This window comes from Eurosta solidaginis, chromosome 1 (assembly GCF_040869045.1).
Source record: "Eurosta solidaginis isolate ZX-2024a chromosome 1, ASM4086904v1, whole genome shotgun sequence".
Classification (NCBI taxonomy): Eukaryota; Metazoa; Arthropoda; class Insecta; order Diptera; family Tephritidae; genus Eurosta; species Eurosta solidaginis.
In genome coordinates, this window is record NC_090319.1 from 303,133,986 (window position 1) to 303,152,979 (window position 18,994).

Genomic DNA, 18,994 nt, shown 5'->3' on the forward strand with positions numbered 1-18,994 from the left:
CAGCAGAGTAATTAGAATGAAAGAATTGAGCGAAGAAGTTTGCAATCTCTTGATCGTCGCTGGAAATGCTATTTCTAAACTTCATGGCAGAAGGAAATCCGTTAGTTCTGCGTTTAGAATTTACGAAATCATAAAAAGACTTCGGGTGGCAAATAATGTTTCTTTTAATTTTACATATGTAAGCTTTATAACACTTTTTATTAAGTTCAAAATACTTATGACGGAAAATAGCGTACTGTGCATAATGAGAATGAAAACCGGTTCTCTTATATAATTTGAATAAACGTGATTTCTTATTTTTTAAAGCTTTTAAATCTTTAGTAAACCAGGCTTGCACTGGTTCAATATACGAGCATTTGCGTTTGGGCACATGTTTTTCAAATAAAGTATAAATGGTTTTATTAAAATGTAAAACGTTTTCCTCTACATCCTCTTTATATCGAGGCCAAGTTATCTCAGAAAGCTCTTTATTTAAATTGTTGAAATTAGTTTTGGAAAAATCAAAGCATCTGGTAGAGGCACATGTTTTGTTAGTGCAGCCGACTTCGTTGCTTATGATTTCGTAAGTTATCTCAAGAGAAGGATGGTAAGCGTCTTCTGGCAAAACAAAAGGTTCACACCGATTTATAGAGAATTCAGATATGTCGTCAACAAATGCTAAGTCTAAGAATTTTCCATACTTATTTGGAAAGAAGTTGATCTGATTAAGGCAAAGATCAGTAATTCCATCCAAAAAGTCATTGTTTTGCATCTTGGATGATACGGGGGCAATATTGTGATCAACGGTATTCCAAGATATATGTGGCAGGTTAAAGTCGCCTAAAACAATCATTGAGTCCGTGGACTTTATCATCGAACTGACTGATTGTAACAGTGAAATATGGTGCATATACACTGATAGATCAGAAGACGGTGGAATATAGCAAACGGCTAAGTAAATATGACCCCGGTCTAGTAAGATTCGTATGCATTTAAACTCGATGGAATCAACTTCGGCTAAATTAGCATCTTCAGATGGAATTGAAGAATGTACAGCTAGCAAGACACCACCTCCGGTCCTATTTAAGCGATTATTTCTATAGGTCTGATACTCACCACAAAAAATTTCGGAATTTAAAATATTGGGTTTCAGCCATGTTTCGGTAATAGCAATAATATTATAGTTACAGTCAATGGTTTTCAAATATAAGTCAGTTAATTTAGTATTTAAGCCTCTAACGTTTTGATAGTAAATGCTTAAGCAAGATATTAAATTAAGTTTTTTGGATCGGAACTTTGAGGAGGAATTTTTGCTACATTTTGAGTAATCTCAATAATCTTATGCACAAATTCGCGAACAAAAGCCCCTGGCGGCCAAAATGCGCTGTCCAAAAGTTTATCAAAATCCTCTGAGTAGACATCAATTCTAAATGAAGAAATGTTCCTTTCGTAATTAAATTTAAATTTTCTTAAAATCATGCCGTCAGCCTTAATTTTCGAAGTGACATAAGACTTGATATCCTCAACGGAAGTGTCCTTGTCAAAGCGAGATACAAAAATCGATCGACTACAACCAGCTTCTTAGCCGGTGCTACTGAATAAGAAGTCACAGATTGCGAAGTTACAGTTTCAGAAGTCACAGTTTGAGGCTCTAAGGTTTTCTCCGCGGCCTTAGAAGTGGATGGAACCACAGCTTGCGGATTAGGGGAAGCCAAGTCTATGAGCTCCACTTGCGGAAGATTAATGTTCTGAGCAGGATTAAGATTCAAAGCGTTAGGTGAGTCTTCAGAGTGTTTTTGATTATTATCCCGGTTGTCTTTATTTCTATTTAAACAATGCGGTAACTCATCCAAACACTTGAAGGATTTGAACAAGCTATCGTATTGATTGAACTTTTCCGTGATTATGGAAAACTCTTTAGCAATATCAGAAAACGCGGTTCTGAACAATTTTTCACAATACGTTTACGTAGTGCTCCAATTTTTCTGGTTACATATAATTCCCTTATAGAAACTATTTCAATTCATTATATATCTATGCCGTTTGAAGCAGGGATCTTATTTTTGGTATAGAGACTCCATATATCAGCAAATTTGGTGAGATACAGAGAAGAAGGGGTGCGAGTGAAAGTGAAACAAAAATTTTAATACGCTGTAGCTCCGTTATTATTTGAGTAGGATATCTTATACTTGGTATATATGTATATGCCATATATGAGGTAATTAAGGTAGAGGGAGTGGAAGTGGCCGTGAGTGTAGGAATGGCGCTCAGAGTGGGAGTGGCAATGGAAGTGAAAATTAAGTGGTGGTGGGAGGAAGAAGAAGAATGAGAAGGGAAGAGATATAAAACTAATAAGGGAAGAAAATTATTAAGAAGGAAATGTGGGAGAAAAAATAGTAGTCTATTAGATGCGATAGAGAGTGGTAGGTGGAAGGGTGGTTCACTCTTAGCAAACAAATTTTCGGGCAGTTACGCTAGTATTTCAAAAAAATGTATATCGAAAATAATAATGATAAACAAAATGTTACTTACGAAATTCCGTTGAACTCGCCTGAAAATGTTCTACAAAACTTCGATTAACAATATTAAGTATACATATGTACGAAATCTATATATATAAAAAGAAGTGTACATTTTGATTGTCACTCCATAACTCGAGAACGGATAGAAATATTACCATGAAATTTTTAGGAAAGATACAGGAAGGAGAGATGATGGTTAGTTGATTTTGAAATCCCAAATCGGTTTAGCCAAATATCTATATATATAAAAATGAATGTTTGTATGTATGTCATCGATTAACTCAAAAACTACTGGACCGATTATTATGAAAATCGGTATATATATGTATTTTTCCACGGGGAAGGTTTATATAATGAGTACTTTGATACCAGGTGACTAGGGTCTCGAGATATAGGCCAAAACATGGACCCGGGTAACTCCAGGAAGTGTTTGTACAATATGGCTATCAAATTGAAGCTGTTGATGTGTGCTTTACCACAGATAATTTTTTATACCGCTGGGTGTCTTGGGTATCGAGATATAGGCCAAAACGTGGACTCGGACACCCCGAAATAATGTTTATACAATAAGGATATCGAAGGAAAACTGTTGATGAGTGCTTTACTACAGGGTAGTTTTCATACCTACTGGTGACTAGGGTCTCGAGATATAGGCCAAAATATGGGCCCCGATACCCCTAGAATATGTAGGTAATATGGATATCAAATGAAAGCCCTTGCTGAGAGCTCTAAAGAAATTTTCATTGTGATATTCGATTTAGTCGCATCAACCTAGAAAAACTGATAAATAAAAAAAAGAAATTTGGTATATAAATTTGCCTATATTAGTATTTACGATGCTTATTTCCGGGAAGCAGACCAGAGACGGACTGGGGCTGGGATTAGGACTGGGACTGAGACTGAGACTCGGAGTGGGGCTGGGAATGATACTCGGAATGGGACTGGAACAAAATACATACCACCCTCTTGGGCTGGCAATAAGATATGAAGAAGAAGGAGAAAAACTTGAGAGAAGAGAAAAGAGAGAAGGGGACTGAGAAAGATATAGAATGAGATGAAGATGGTGATAGATGAAACGAAAAATACGGAGGGAGAAGTGAATACAAAGATTAGGAAAAATGTCGCAGATTTAGACGGAAAACGCTTATTAAAATGTATGCGTATATACCAAATTTATGGCAGAACAACGTCTGCCGGGTCTGCTAGTTGTGTATAAAAGGAAGAGCAATAAAATAGGCAATACTTAGGACAAATTAAAAAGCGCGCAGCGAGAAATTCATTTGGCTGAGTGGATAGAGAAATCTGCCTTAACACTAGTACAAATTATGAATGTTGGAGATTTAGAGTTCAATTCTTAGCTCCCGAAAAGCTAGCCAATGAAAAATTGTTATTCCTTAACATGTCCTAGTAGGTATCACCGCGTGCAAATTTTGTAATTCAATAATTTAACCCTTTCAATGCGACTTTTGGCCAGTGAAGATATTTCTGTATAATTGAACTAAATGGGCCGTAAATAAGTAAAGGAACATATTTGCATAATTTCAGATTTTTAGTAAATTTAGTTTTTGAAAAAATGCCTTGGGACACATATATCCCAGCAGTAGTTTAGTTATGGGATAAATATATCCCGGCAGTAAATAATCAGAACACAAATTTAGGTTTTCTAGAGTAAAACATATTTATTTTTATCGAAATTGTTAAATTATGTATGGAATGGTGTAAAACAATCAATACATAAAGCTACTTGAGATTGTTGGCAAATGATTTTAGTCCGTTTTTCAATTTTCTTAGAGTGGCATCTCACGCATCTGTTTCGGCCGCCTTTTTCAACTGGAAGATGATCTCCAACATTTTCGAAAACTTTGTCATTCTTTGAAATCCTACCCTGTCTTCTGGTACGTTTGTACAAAGATTCTGATCGTCCTTGACTAATCAACTGTTCAGCTAAATTTACTATGAAATCGATAAATGGCATTTTTTTGCGAGTAACTTTTTGATACAAAATATACGAATTATAAACACTGGTCATTAGCAATCTAAAAATACTTTCTTCCACCATTACGCACTTCTTCTATCTAAATCGTATAAAGTAATCATTTGATCTGCATGATCTACGCCACCCATATATTTGTTGTAGAAAACCAAAGCTTCAGAACATTCAATATTTTTAGTAGTACCATCATTCATTTTTCGAACTGTGGCATCAATAGTGGCATTGTGGCAATTGCTCACAAGAAGCACGTCTTTTGTGTCTTTCCACTTGACTGCTAATATCCCTTCATCACATACTGCTATTTCACATTCACCTCTTTCTTTTAGTTTAGTTTGAAACTTAGGTTATGAGGTGGGTTTGGTCAAAGGCTGAGGTATGCTCAAGTCAATCCAGAGTCGGATGGAGGTCCCACTTCCCCCACCTAAATAAATACACAGTGAATTAATGTTTTGATTTCGAACACACACACACACGCGGCTCTCGGGCTAAAATATCCACAACCTTGAATCCAGGGGAGAGAGAGAGAGAGATGTTCACTGGGTAGTGTCGCTGACAATATAGTGTAATCCAAGGACGACGGCTCTCCACAGAGAGATGGAGATTAGCGGTGGCTGAGATGGTGAAGACGACGGTGGCTCTCGCTAAGGGGTGCTAACGGCGGTAGTAATGACGGCGGTAGTTAGGATCACGCCCGAAGAGAGAGTACTGAGTGACGGTTGCTCTCACCAAATAGCTTTGACGACGGTGGTGGCTAGACTTCGGGATGGGCTGTCCGAGGATCGGGATCGTGGTGATGTACCTACGGCGAAGTGTCTACTAGTATGAGGCTAACTAACTACAATATATTGGCTCGGGTATTCGGCTAGGGTAGTAGGGGAGTTTGTCCCGCCGCAGGTGTTGGGAAGTGTTCCCCTCTTACCTGAGCCGTGTATCCGTGCATTACCCTTCCTCTGAGTAATAGGGGGGGTGAGTCCCGTCTTACTCAGAGGAGATGATAACAAAATATTAGGGTTGCCCAATAGGCCGCGGGGGGGAAGTACCATCGGCAGAACCGACCTTGTATCTTTACCCCCCCTCGACACAAAGGGAGTCCCTGGAATATGGGTAAGGCTGCCCAATAGGCCTGGGGGGAAGTACCATCGGAAGAACCGACCTTGTAACTTTACCCCCCGTCGACCCAAAGGGAGCCACTACGATGTATTTATATTGGCTCGGGCAGTCTGCCAGGGTAGTGGGGAAATCCGCCCCGCCACTGGCGTTGGGACGGGTTTCCTTCCTACCCGAGAAGGCTGCTCGTGCATTACCTTTCCGATGAGTAATAAGGGGTGTAAATCCCGTCTTACTCACCGGAAATGTGGGTAAACCTGCGGGGTGTCCGATAAGCAGGGGGGCGTACCATCGGTGGAACCGACCTTGTAACGCACCCTCCTAACTCAAAGGGCACCCCTTGTCGACCGCCAGTGGCGGCCGACACGCACTTCCCTTACCTACGGCGAAGTGTGCCTGGTGTATTCCGGCCAATCATTTTATTCATAGGTAACTATGAACACGGTGGGAATTATGCTCGCATTGTCGCGCACAGCGCGCCACGAATGAAAATTCCCAAGCATTGTGCGTTCACCATCGCTGGCTTGCTTTGTGCTTGCGCGATGGTTGTTGGGCCGGTATGTATGTATATATGTATGTCGGTACATACACTACTAGGGGTGGGCAGTAAATGGAAAATATGATGTTAGGGGTGGGCGCAAAATAGGAAATAGATATTGTGGCGTAGCATTTGCTACGTTACAAGGTGTATTTTTACTTTTTGATATAAACGTTCCTACAGCAGGAAATTTTATAGTGTCAAGTAGAAGTGTTGAAGTGAAAAAACGGTCGAAAAACGGTCGAAAAACAAAGCAACGTTTGAACTCGTAATGGTTTCTGCCAATTTTAGAAACACACGCTCTCCCAAGGTTCCGTCAGTAACTTCAGTTTCCCGTCCACTATATATGTTTGTCATAAACATACCCGGTTTCTGCATCGCATTTTGTCCAAAGTTTGATTCCTCTTTTGATAGGTTTCAGAGGGAGACACTGTTTCAGACGGGACCTCCCTTTGAATTTCGTCATTGGCTCATCAATGGATTGAAATGTGCTGTCAGTTCACGCTTTCAAAAATGTATATTTCGTGCAGGATTAAACTTCTTCAATGTAATACATTTTTGATGCATCTGGAAGTTTTTCGGGGTCACAGAAATACAATTTTGATATCTGTAGCATAAAACGATCTCGAGAAATGCATTCTGATAATGCTGCGTTCCGGAGGGATTTGTTGCGAGACCAATACTGATGTATTCGTGGTACACGATTATATGACATTATCAATGAACAGCCCAGAATAATTTTTATTTCTCCTGGTGATGTCATCTTTGCATTACTGAGCTTCTGTAGGCGCATTTTTGTATAATGACTTATCTGCGACTCTTTGGAAAAATTTAATAAAAACAATCAATATTGGTGGAACCTCTGGTCAGGTTAACCATTATAATTTACTTGTCCTCTTGAGACAGTGACATTTTTGGGGAAAAATGATCAATACCGTCGTGCCAAATAAACTTACTATTGCTTGTTGATTGTACAGGAGCTGTATCAGTGAAATTTGCATCTTCAGAGTTGTTATCACTATCTTCATTTACCGTTTGTATATTTTCGAGCATCTGGATATCTTCATCATCCGAGGAATCCGTGCAATCTACTTCAGAAGATATGGAGGCATCAGAGACTTTATAATCTGTGTCACGGCTATCGTCACTGTCTTGGAAAGGCTCCACCTCCATATCAGATGAATTATCAAGCTCGTCCTCAATTTCTTCGTTAGTTAGTTGTGGATTCTTCCTAAAATTATTTCAATAACAAAAACTAAATTCGTTTGATAGAAAACTGCTGGGACGATTACATCCCACACTACCGCACTGTAGGGATGTATATGTCCCAATGCAACAAAACAAGGTATACATATGTGCATACAGATCAATTTATTCTTATATGTAAATGTGATATGCAATTTAACTTTTCTTTTTGTAATGAGAAACAGAAACATTTTTCACTAAAACACTAAAAAAAAACTTAAAATATTGCTTACATATGTATGCACCAAGAACTCTCTTACACTTATGACCGTATACCAAGTACAAATTAGTTAGGTTATGTTGACCGAAGCACGTGTTGTGAAGTACTGTCTACAACCTACGGTTAAATCCCATCCCAGCACTTTTAAGCGAATAATTTTCGCTCCTGTAATTTTTGAATATGTAAATCCGTTAAATCAATCTTCAGGACTCTAAGGCGGCTTCCGCAAACTTGTTGCTCTGTCTTGAGAAAGGCGGAGTGGATATAGTCCTTGTCCAGGAGCCGTGGCTGAGTAGTAACGGCGGAAAAATTTCTGGATTAAGGACGGGAAAATTCAACACCTTGGTGCATGGGGAGGCAGGTAGGCCTAGATCCTGTGTGCTTATTAAAAAGGAATTTAAAGCTTTTATTCTCTCTAATTTCAGCAATGCTGACGTAACCACGGTCTGCCTCGAGCGAGGCAGTAATGAATTGTGGGTGGTCTCAGCGTATATGCCCCATGGGGACATAACGGAACCACCACCTGTGATACTGGGCGAAATCATCGCTGAAGCAAGGCGGAGAGGTTTTGGCGTAATCATAGGTGCCGATGCTAATGCACACCATAACATATGGGGGAGCTCGGATACGAACACCAGAGGTGAGTCTTTATTTACTTTTATTGTAGATGAGGGACTTTGTATATGTAATAGGGGGAATGACCCGAATTTTATTACTGCGGTAAGGGAGGAGGTCCTGGACCTCACCCTGGTTAGCAGAGAACTGGAAGATCGGATATCTGGCTGGAGGGTTCTCAACGAGCAATCTTTCTCTGATCGCCGATATATTAAGTTCTCGGTGAACGAAGAACGTCCCGGTAAAATATCTTTTAGGAACCCTAAAAGTACCAACTGGGACTTGTATTGTAGGAAGTTGGGAGAGCTATTGCCTGAGGCGCTTATCGTTGGTTCGGACCTGTCCGAATCTGAAATAGACGGTCTGGTGGAAAACTTCACCTCGGCAAGCAATAGCGCCTTTCAACAGTCCTTCCCACTGAAAACTTACAGGGGGAAGGCAATCCCGCCCTGGTGGTCTGATTCCCTTGACGACCTAAGAGCGCCCAGTAGGCGGCTCTTTAACAGAGCCAGGAGGAGTAAACTACCCTCGGACTGGGAGCTCTATAAGGTGAGTCTGGGGATTTATAAATATGAAATAAGCATAGCCAAGCGAGATTTATGGCGAAGCTTCTGCGAAAACGTAGAGGGCTGCAATGAATCCGCGAGGCTTAGAAAAATACTCTCTAGGAATCCGCCCCTCGGGGGTATCTGAGAGATGATGGTGGGGACTGGTCGATGAGTAGCGAGGAGTCCCTGAGACTTTTACTGGACAAATTTTTCCCGATGTCCCAGTTGCACAGGGATCTTCGCTTGCGTGGTCGGCGGTTGCTGGCCATGCAGAAATGCCTGCCATCCCACTACGGGCAAGTCAAATATCCTGGGCTATAAATTCGTTCAAGCCCTATAAGTCACCCGGCCCAGATGGCATCATTCCTGCGCAACTTCAAAGGTCTTTAGGGATTTCCTGCCGCTGGTTGGCTATCATCTACACTAACTACCTCAGGCTTAACTATGTCCCTAAGTCGTGGCACACGGTTAGGGTCATCTTCATTCCGAAGGCCGGCAGGAGCTCTCATGTGTCACCTAAGGATTTCAGGCCAATCAGTCTCTCGTCGTTTCTTCTTAAGACGTTTGAGCGGCTGATTGACCTGTACCTACGGGAAAGGATACCTGGGGGGGGGGGTTACTGTCGGCTTCACAGCATGCGTACTGCAAGGGCAGATCGACGGAAACTCCATTCGATTGTAAAGCAAAGAGAGGGGTCTATTGAACATAAAGAGTATGCCTTTCTAGACATCGAGAGGGCTTTTAACAATGTTTTACCGGGGCAATCGAAAGAGCTCTGGTGGGTTTAGGAGTCGAAGCGGCTCTGGTTGAATTTATTAGCAAAAATCTATGGGGCAGAATTGTCGCAGCGGAGTGGGAGGGGCCATAATTAGGAGGAAGGTGTGCAGGGGCACGCCACAGGGGGGTGTCCTATCTCCTCTGCTCTGGGTTGTGGTAGTCAACGAGCTTCTTGTGGAGCTGGAAGCCAATGGTTGTCGGGTGGTTGCCTGTGCAGATGACCTCGATATCCTAGTCAGGGGCAAATTTCTGGGCACCCTGCGCGATGTTCTGCAGGGCTACCTGGATACTGAGGCTAGGTGGGCTGAATCATGTGGATTGGCGGTCAACCCGGGAAAAACAGAATTGGTTATTTTTACAAGGAGATATAAGATACCCGACTTCAGACCTCCTTCGATTGGAGGGGTACGGTTGGTACTTACTGACAGGGTTAAATATTTGGGAATTGTTCTGGACAAGAGTCTGTCCTGGAGGCCCAATGTGGAAGATAGGGCCAGGAAGGCCGCGGTTGCCTTGTAATGCTGCAGGGGTGCTATCGGAAAGAGATGGGGGCTCTCGCCAGGAGTAGCACACTGGCTTTATGAGATGGTGGTCAAACCGATTCTGCTCTATGGGGTGCTAGTCTGGTGGAAAGCACTGGACACGGCGAGCACCTCCAAAATGTTAGTGTCAGTGCAACGGACGGCGCTTATTGGTATCAGTGGCGCTATGAGAACAACACCTACCTTGGCACTGAATGTCATGCTGAATATACATCCAGTAGATATTGCGGGAAAGGCAGCCGCGGCCCGGTCGTTGGTCACGCTTCGTGATATGGGTTATATGCTTTCTGATTTCGGACACTCTAGCCTTCTTACTAGTTTCGACTTTATCCCGGACAGGACGGACTATTGCATGCCGGTGGCCGCTCCCTATACAACCTTCACCCCAGTCATTCCCCTGAGGGAGGAGTGGAGAAGAGGAATTATCTGGGGCATGAGACCGGTTAACTTGTTCACGGATGGGTCGAAGTTGGACGGAAAGGTTGGCGGGGGGATCTTTTGTCAAGAGCTAAATGTAAGCCGCAAGCTTAAGTTGGCTGATCACTGCAGTGTATTCCAAGCGGAAGTTGCTGCGATTAAGGATGCGGTGGATGAAATTCTATCCAGCGCTACTACGGTTAGGGAATTTAACATCTACTCTGATAGCCAAGCGGATATAAAGGCCTTGAGCTCAACTACAGTGCGATCGAGGGTGGTTTGGGAGTGCCTGACCTCACTTGCGATTGCATCGAATTATTTTACAATTAAGATTATCTGGGTCCCGGGCCATAGTGATATTCGGGTAACTGTCAAGCGAATCTCTTAGCCCGAATCGGTACAACTGAACCGGATGAAGATGGCTGTAGGGATTTCGGGATTCCGCTAGCCACCTGTGGATAGCTCTTCCATAGATGGGCCTCGAGTCAGCTCAGCAAACGTTGGGCGGACACTACGTCTTGCAGTGTATGAAGATCTTTCTGGCCGAAAGTGGATGGCAGGAGGTCTGCTGAAATAATTGGTGAACCCATCAATGGTCATTGGGGTTTTGACAGGGCACTGTCCCATGGGTATCCATGCGGTACGTCTCAATATATTGGAAACTCCATCCTGCTGCAGCTGTATGGAGGATGATGAGGTGGAATCACCAAATCACTTTATGCTTGACTGCCCAGCTTTTGCCAGAACTAGGCGAAAGTATTTCGGTCATGACTCACTTGGATCTCCAAAGGAGCTATCCAAGGTTGATATCGGGATCATTCGGAACTTTATCGTTGCTACCCAACTATTCTCTAAGTAGTTATATCTACGTAACCGTTAGTTTAGTTTATTATATGTGGTATCACAACGGACCGTCATGTTGTCCAAGTGAGCTTCCCCTATCAGGGAAGCTACCACCCAACCTAACCTAACCTAATTTTTGAAAATTCTCTGGGACTTATATATCCCCGCAGTATTGAAAGGGTTAAGAGAGAAACAGTAAAAAACGCTACCATTTAAAATTTAACTTTTGTCGCTTACGATTATATCGAAATAGTGGCTCAATGGTAAACCGAGATCTGTGAAAAATAAAAGAATAAATGAAAGTCGCGATAACCTCCGAAGAGATTTAAGGTCTAGCTTCTCTTCAAATTTGCGTCGTGCTCCTTTTTAATTTTTCCTACAAATTGGTAGGACGGGACCTACATGTTTTATGCCGACTCCGAACGGCATCTGCAAGGCAGATAAGTTTTCACTGAGAGCGTTTCATGGCAGAAATACCGTCGGAATGCTTGCCAAACACTGCCGAGGGTCGACCCCGCTTTGAAAAATGTTATTCTAATTGAAATAACTTATTTCTAAAATTTTGATGTTGCTTTGTCCGGGGCGTGAACACAGGATCTTCGGTGTGGTAGGCGGAGCACGTTACCATCACACCACGGCGGCAGCCACATACATAAGTTTACACATATTTACTTACATACGTATTTTCACAATTCTAATTGGCATATTTTCCTATATTCATTCCATACTTTTTTGCTTGAAATGGTTTTGTTTGCAAAGAGAAACTTTACAAGCAAAAACTTTAGGCAAATATCAGTTTATTTGCACTATCTTTAGTTGAAAATAAATATGAAATCTTGAGTGATATTTATTTGCAAAGCAATTAGTTAAATCTTTCGGTTTGCCATATGTTGAAATGCATATACATAAGTACAGCAGCGAACTAAAAAAAAAGCAGTATCAATTTTTATCAAATTTCAAATTATTTTACAAAAAACTACCCCGAATATTGTAAGTGAAACCATACAAACCTATCTCAAATATGTTTCGAAAAAATTCGAAGCTATTTTGCGAAAATTTATTCTTTTGAATTTGTTTGAGTATGCAGTTTGGTAGCCCAATTCATTTTAGTCTCACAGCGTATAAGTCATAGGTGTCTTAAAATTTTTTCTGACTTTCAACAATTTTTTTTCGAAGAGTGTTTCAGATTTCTTCTATATAAAAAAAATTGTTGACACTTTGTATGGAGGCCAATCAAAAACTTTCTTCGAGAAAAAATTGTCAAAAACCATTGCGAACTTTGCGACCTCTAACTTGTATGTTGTTTGATTTAAATTGATTGGGATACAAGACTGCGTGCTCAAAAACTTGTGGAAAACTCGAATTGAAAAATTCGAAATTTTTGTAAAATGAATTTTATTTAAATTTTTTTGATACAATCTGATCATTTGAAAGTAAGTTCCTTTTAATATTTTTGTGTAAAAAAATTCTTTTGAGATATTTCAAATAACTCGCTAAGAAATTTGATTTAAAATTTTAAACCATTTATGTGATTAGATAGGTAAGGTTATGTTGAACTGGCTGGTCTATGAAGAGCTCTCGTAAACTGAGTCCAAAGTATTACAAGAAGTTTGTTCAATGGCAAAACTAAAAAAACAAGACCCATGCTACAAAATAACTCCGTTCTCTTCGCGAATACTAGAAGCGTTCTAGGGCTTAGTCACTTGCTCTATCCACTCCTAATAACTTGAGTCTTAGCTAGGCGAGGGCAGCGCCCGAGCACAAAACGTGCTCGATCCTTTACTCCTGCAACCCGCACTTCCTTCATCTACACTCACTCACAAGGCCTTATATAAAAAACATGTGAAGCGAGAAGACAGTATCCACTCAGAATACCCGTCATGAGCCTACAGTCCTTTCTTTTTAATGATAAAAGTAATATTGTTACAAATATTTGGCGATTCTGCTGGCTCAAGGATGGGTTTTTTTCCTTCCGATATATTTCGGTTACACTACGGTAACCGTCCTCAGGGAACTACAAACGTACAAAAATTTTGTATTAATAAATAAAACCAAAAACTTTACAATAAAATTGATTGAAAATATCACATACATTATTTTACACCTCCTTCCGCCGTGACGCGGAGTTTGGTACTGGTCGTTTGTTTGTTAGTAAATATTTATAGTTGTGAGCGGAATGGTCAATGTCAGTTTTATAGTTCAGTCTAATGTGTTCTGGAGTGTTTACGATATGTAGCATTTCCAATGTAAAGCGCTTATTGTAGTGTTGCTCTTGTTGTAGAATGCTCGCGCTCTTGAAGCTCGGTATATGGCCGCTAGCTGCACAGTGAGACATTAGTGCTGTTTTTTGATTATTAGACTGTTGGAAATATTTTAAATCTGATTTGTGTTGCGACGATCTGGTTTTTAATTTTGATTTTGTTGTTCCTACGTAAACTCTGTTACATGGTTCGTTGTTTTTGCCGCCGCATGGGATTTTATATATGACATTGCTTTTTTCGGTTTCGAGTGTCTTTGCTTTTGTTTTGTTGAACACCTTAATGTGTTGTTAGGTTTATGTGCAATTTTAACTTTTTCTCCGTCATAGCAATCAGCCTTTGCGAGTCGTTCTGATAACCGCGGTATATATGTTACGGATCTAAAAATGGTAGGTTTTTCGGATTTTTGTTTTCCTTTGTTAGATTTTGCATTTTTAATTAACCTACTCGTTATATTACTCTGACCCCGTCGATGTACACGTGTGTCCCTTCTCCTACCATTTGGTCACATTTGCGACAACCTCTCGATACGCAGGTACGGAATTAAATAGTCTGTTCGTCTAGGTTTTGATGTCGCTATACTACTATGGCCGTATGGTGGCCAACATTCTTAAACACGCATAAAATACACTTCATTTCAAAACGAGTTTGATTTTAATGATTCGAATCATTACGATTTAAACTTCAGTACATTCAGGTTTAAATTACGCACGGTTTGAGTTTAAAATTGGGAAAAATTGTTGGCTAAATTTTAAACTAAAAGTTTTCAAATAAAAACCGAAGTGTCATTTTCACAAGCACTCTTAAAGTTTCAGTTCCTAACCGAATTTAGGTTTGTGTTCAAATTTTTAACGGTGTACCTATTGCTATAAGGCTGGAAAACTACAAGTGCATGCACATCTTTGTGGGTATATTTGAATTAGTGCCATAAGTACTACTCAAACATGTTCGCTTTTTCCTGCGGTGATTTACTTTAGAATTTTCTGGTAGATGGATATTGAGATATTTTTATAGGTATAAATATGCATGGACTTTCTGCCCCCCTTCACTAACGCGCGACCATCATTTTACTTTCTTTCAATGTAAATCCACACATACATACATGCACACACGTCCATCTGTCTATTTACAATGCATTTTGAGTATATTAAAATATTAAACTTTTCGCAATTTAAACAAATCAATAAAGTTTTTCACATGGTTTATGTAACTGCCGAAATGATATTCGATCATAATAATACAAATATCAATGTAGGTATAAGTGCGTGTGTGCATGTGTGCGTGTGTGCATGTGTGCATGTGTGCTTCTATGATATACATACTTGTGTATGTGCATATATAAACTTGTTTTCGAAATCTCATCATGCGTCCATTGGTAGCTTTTTGTTTGTCGAAGTAAATTAGTTTTCCACATTGAATTTTTGGATTATGCAAACAATTTTAAGTGTTCATAGTAATTTACTTTGCAAAGAGCTTTTTGAGCTTAGTAATATATTTTTTTCGTTCTTTTTTTTAAAGCTATGAAGTATTAAGAATTAAAGTTATATATGATGCCTATTGATGAGAGTCAGTATACAAAGATACATCATTTGCCCTTCTCTGAATTAAGTTGCTTGAGCTGATTCCGTTTGAAGCTTGTTTTTTGTGATAATGTTCTCTGGATTCACGCCTTTGTGGTTATTTAAGAAAGATGTCAACAGAGCCATTGAAGCCAATATTCAGTGTAATTATACCTCTCATGAAAATGAATTATTAAACAAAATTTGGTGTGAATCTCAAAATTGTAGGCCCTTAAACGAGATGAGATAGAGTCACCAATAAGTGCACCGAAAAGATGAGGACGAGGAGCTGAGTTTATTGAGCCAAGTCCATATGTTTGCCTGTATGTTTGGGCACTAAGAAGTGCCTTAATTTTTGAGCTATATTGATAAAATTTTGTGAGCGGGAATCTTAGATAATAACACATAAAATACTGACGGACTCTAAAACTAATTAAAGGTCGTTACGTAGCAACGATATAATTTTCAATAAAACCGATCTTAACCTTCGATAAGTCCTCCGGAGATTCGAGAAATTGAGACCGAAATACTTTTGGCTAGTTCCTTAAAAAGCTGGGCAGTCAAGCATAAAGTGACTTGATGATTACACCTTATCATCCTCCATACGGCTGCAACAGGATGCGCTTTCCAGTATATTGAGATGTGCCACATGAATTCTCGTTGGGTAATATCCTAACAAAGCCCCAATGACCGTGAATAGATGAGCCTAGTGAACCCAATCATTTTGACAAATCCAGATAATCTTGATAAAAAAATATTTCGATGCAAACGACAGCTAGGCCATACACTCGCAGAACACCCCTGATAGCGTTCCAGTTAAACTCAAGGCCTTGATGACCGCTTCGCTATCGTAGTATATGTTAAATTCCCTAACCGTTGTAGTACTGCATATCATTTCATCCATCGCATCCTCAATAGCGACAGCTTATACTTGGAGGACGCTGCAGTGATAAACCAACATAAAATTGCGGCTTACATTCAGCTCCTCCTTAGTTTCAGTTATAAATTCATAGAAGTTCTTTCTCGAAATCCAAAAAAAAAAAAAAAAACAAGTAAGGACGGGACTGCATTCGGCTGTGCCGAAGACTTCATACCTTTATGAATGGGGCTGAACAATAATCTTATCCCGTTCGTAATATTCAAATAATCGGATGTATAAGATAAGAAATATATAACTAAACGATTTTTAAGATAAATATAAAATAAAAAATGACAAAAAACCCCCTTATCTGAACGATCGGTTGTATAGGATATATATTATGTATAGCTCGGATCGAAATGATTTTTTAATGAAATCTTCTATGATATATTAGAATAAATATCACCAAGTTTCACGTTTTTATATTGGAAATTAAGGGAGAAATTGCCAAAAATCTTTCTATCTGAACGATCGGTTGTATGGGATATATACTATATATAGCTCCGATCAAAGTAATTTTTTCAGAAAATTTTCTATGATATATTGAAATTTATTCCACCGAGTTTCACGTTTATACTTTCTAAATTAAGGGAGAAAGGCCAAAAATCTTTCTATATGAACAATGGGTTGTATGGGATAGGTATATACTATATACATATAGCTCCGATCAAAGTGATTTTTTCAGGAAATCTTCTATGATATATTAGAATAAATATCACCAAGTTTAACGTTTTTATATTGGAAATTAAGGGAGAAATTGCCAAAAATCTTTCTATCTGAACGATCGGTTGTATGGGATATATACTATATATAGCTCCGATCAAAGTAATTTTTTCAGAAAATTTTCTATGATATATTGAAATTTATTCCACCGAGTTTCACGTTTATACTTTCTAAATTAAGGGAGAAAGGCCAAAAATCTTTCTATCTGAACGATCGGTTGTATGGGATATAACTATATATAGCTCCGATCAAAGTAATTTTTTCAGGATATCTTCTATGATATATTAGAATGTATATCACAGAGTTTCACGTTTATACTTTCCAAATTCCGGCAGGAATGACCAAAATCGTCTTATCTGAACGATCGGTTGTATGGGAGATATATGTTATAGTGGTGCGATCCTACCGGATCCAAAAAATGTCTAATATAATATAAAGATACATCCTTGGCCAAATTTCATTGAGATATCTCAAAATTTGAGGGACTAGTTTGCGTTCAAATAGACAGACGGACGGACAGACAGACGGACATGGCTATATCAACTCAGTTCGTCGCCCTGATCAATTCAGTATACTGAATGGTGAGTCTATCTTCTATATTTTTCAACGTTACAAACATCGGACCAAAGTTAATATACCATTTCATGTTCATGAAAGGTATTAAAAAGTAATTGACTAAAAGCCGGTTTTTGATGTGAACTCTTGAATTTATCTGCCCTATAAATACGAGTTTTATACGTCATGGTCATATCTAATTTGCTGTTGAAAAATATAAATTTGCTATCGACAATTAAGGCTAACGATGAATTATTAATTTTTTTATCGATGAGTTATTGCTTTGATATCTACCGAAATATTGTCGATTTATTAACGAAAAGTTATCGATTATCTGTCGATAAGTTTATGCTATGAGAAAGCTGTCGATTATCCTGCTGTCAACGGGAATTTTAAGAACAAAATTTAAATATATGCAAATAAAAATTATGGAACCTAATAAATTAAAATCGACTATTTAAGTAGAATATTTTTTCGTTTGAACCGATTTCACAGGTGCTGTACTTATTTATAGCAACTCTTTGGCATTTATTTATTTAATAAAGAATTAAAATTGAAACACCCTATAGTCCTTTATATATTTATATATATATGTTTGCTTTATTTGGCAAAACAATTGTTTCGACAATCGCGACGTGTCATCATCAGTTGCTAGTTATCAACTAACCATTGTCTACAAATATAAACAAATTATGCCTATGCAAATCAAATATTCAAAATTTAAAAGCTAATGCAATGCGAAAAATAATAAAAAGAGAGTTTAAACAACAACAACAAAATACAAAAGTTATTATGTACATATGTATGTAATATGTAATAACAATATATGGAACAATCTAAGTTTACTGGAATGCTGTGAAGAGACTCGAGTACAGCCTGTATTACGATTTACAGATTCATTTTTGTTTACATATATATGTAGAGATTCTATGTTCAGCGTTTCCACTTCTCGGGTCAATATTCTGAATATATTTTTGGTGCCCATGTAATCTGATTCGTACAGTGCGGGTCGATTGGCCGATGTACTTTGCGCCGCATATATTCCCGTTGTCGTTTTTCTGGGAGAAAGTGATTGAATAAACGCCAGGTTTGTCCTAATTTTCGCATTTGTCTTTTGTGGATTTAAGTAATGATTTTAATTTGGTTGTTGTTTAGGGGCCAAATTCACATTTATTTTTCTGTAGCATTTTTGTAAATCGTGAAAATAATTAGAGTCGTAGGTCATGCTACACCAAGTCTTTTTGTTTTCAACGTCCAACGTATCAAAAATGAGCTACTCTCCCTTCGCTCTTTTTTGTTGTGGTGCTTTTTAATTATCTGCTCTATACTGCTAGAGCTATATCCATTTGTTTCTGCAATGCTCACAATTCTATCTCTTTCTTTTTTGTATGCCGCATAACTGAGTGGAACTTTTACTAGCCAATGAGCCATGGAATTGAAGGCAGCTAGTTTGTGGGAGTAATGATGATTGGACTTAATTGGAATAAATCGATCAGTTGAAGTCGGCTACCGATACATATCGAATTCGGTAGCTCCATCGACATTGTGTTTGATTTTTAGGTCCAAAAATGGAAGCTCGTTATTTGATTCGTATTCACACGTAAACTGTATAGCGTTATTTTTTGAATTAAATA

General features: G+C 39.0%; 1 protein-coding gene across 10 annotated transcripts in view; it reads left to right on the forward strand.

The window, feature by feature from the left end:
• Nucleotides 1-18,994, forward strand: part of LOC137237551 (uncharacterized) — a 1,245,508-nt gene that overhangs the window by 340,442 nt on the left and 886,072 nt on the right. The gene's annotated exons all lie outside the window — the stretch shown is intronic.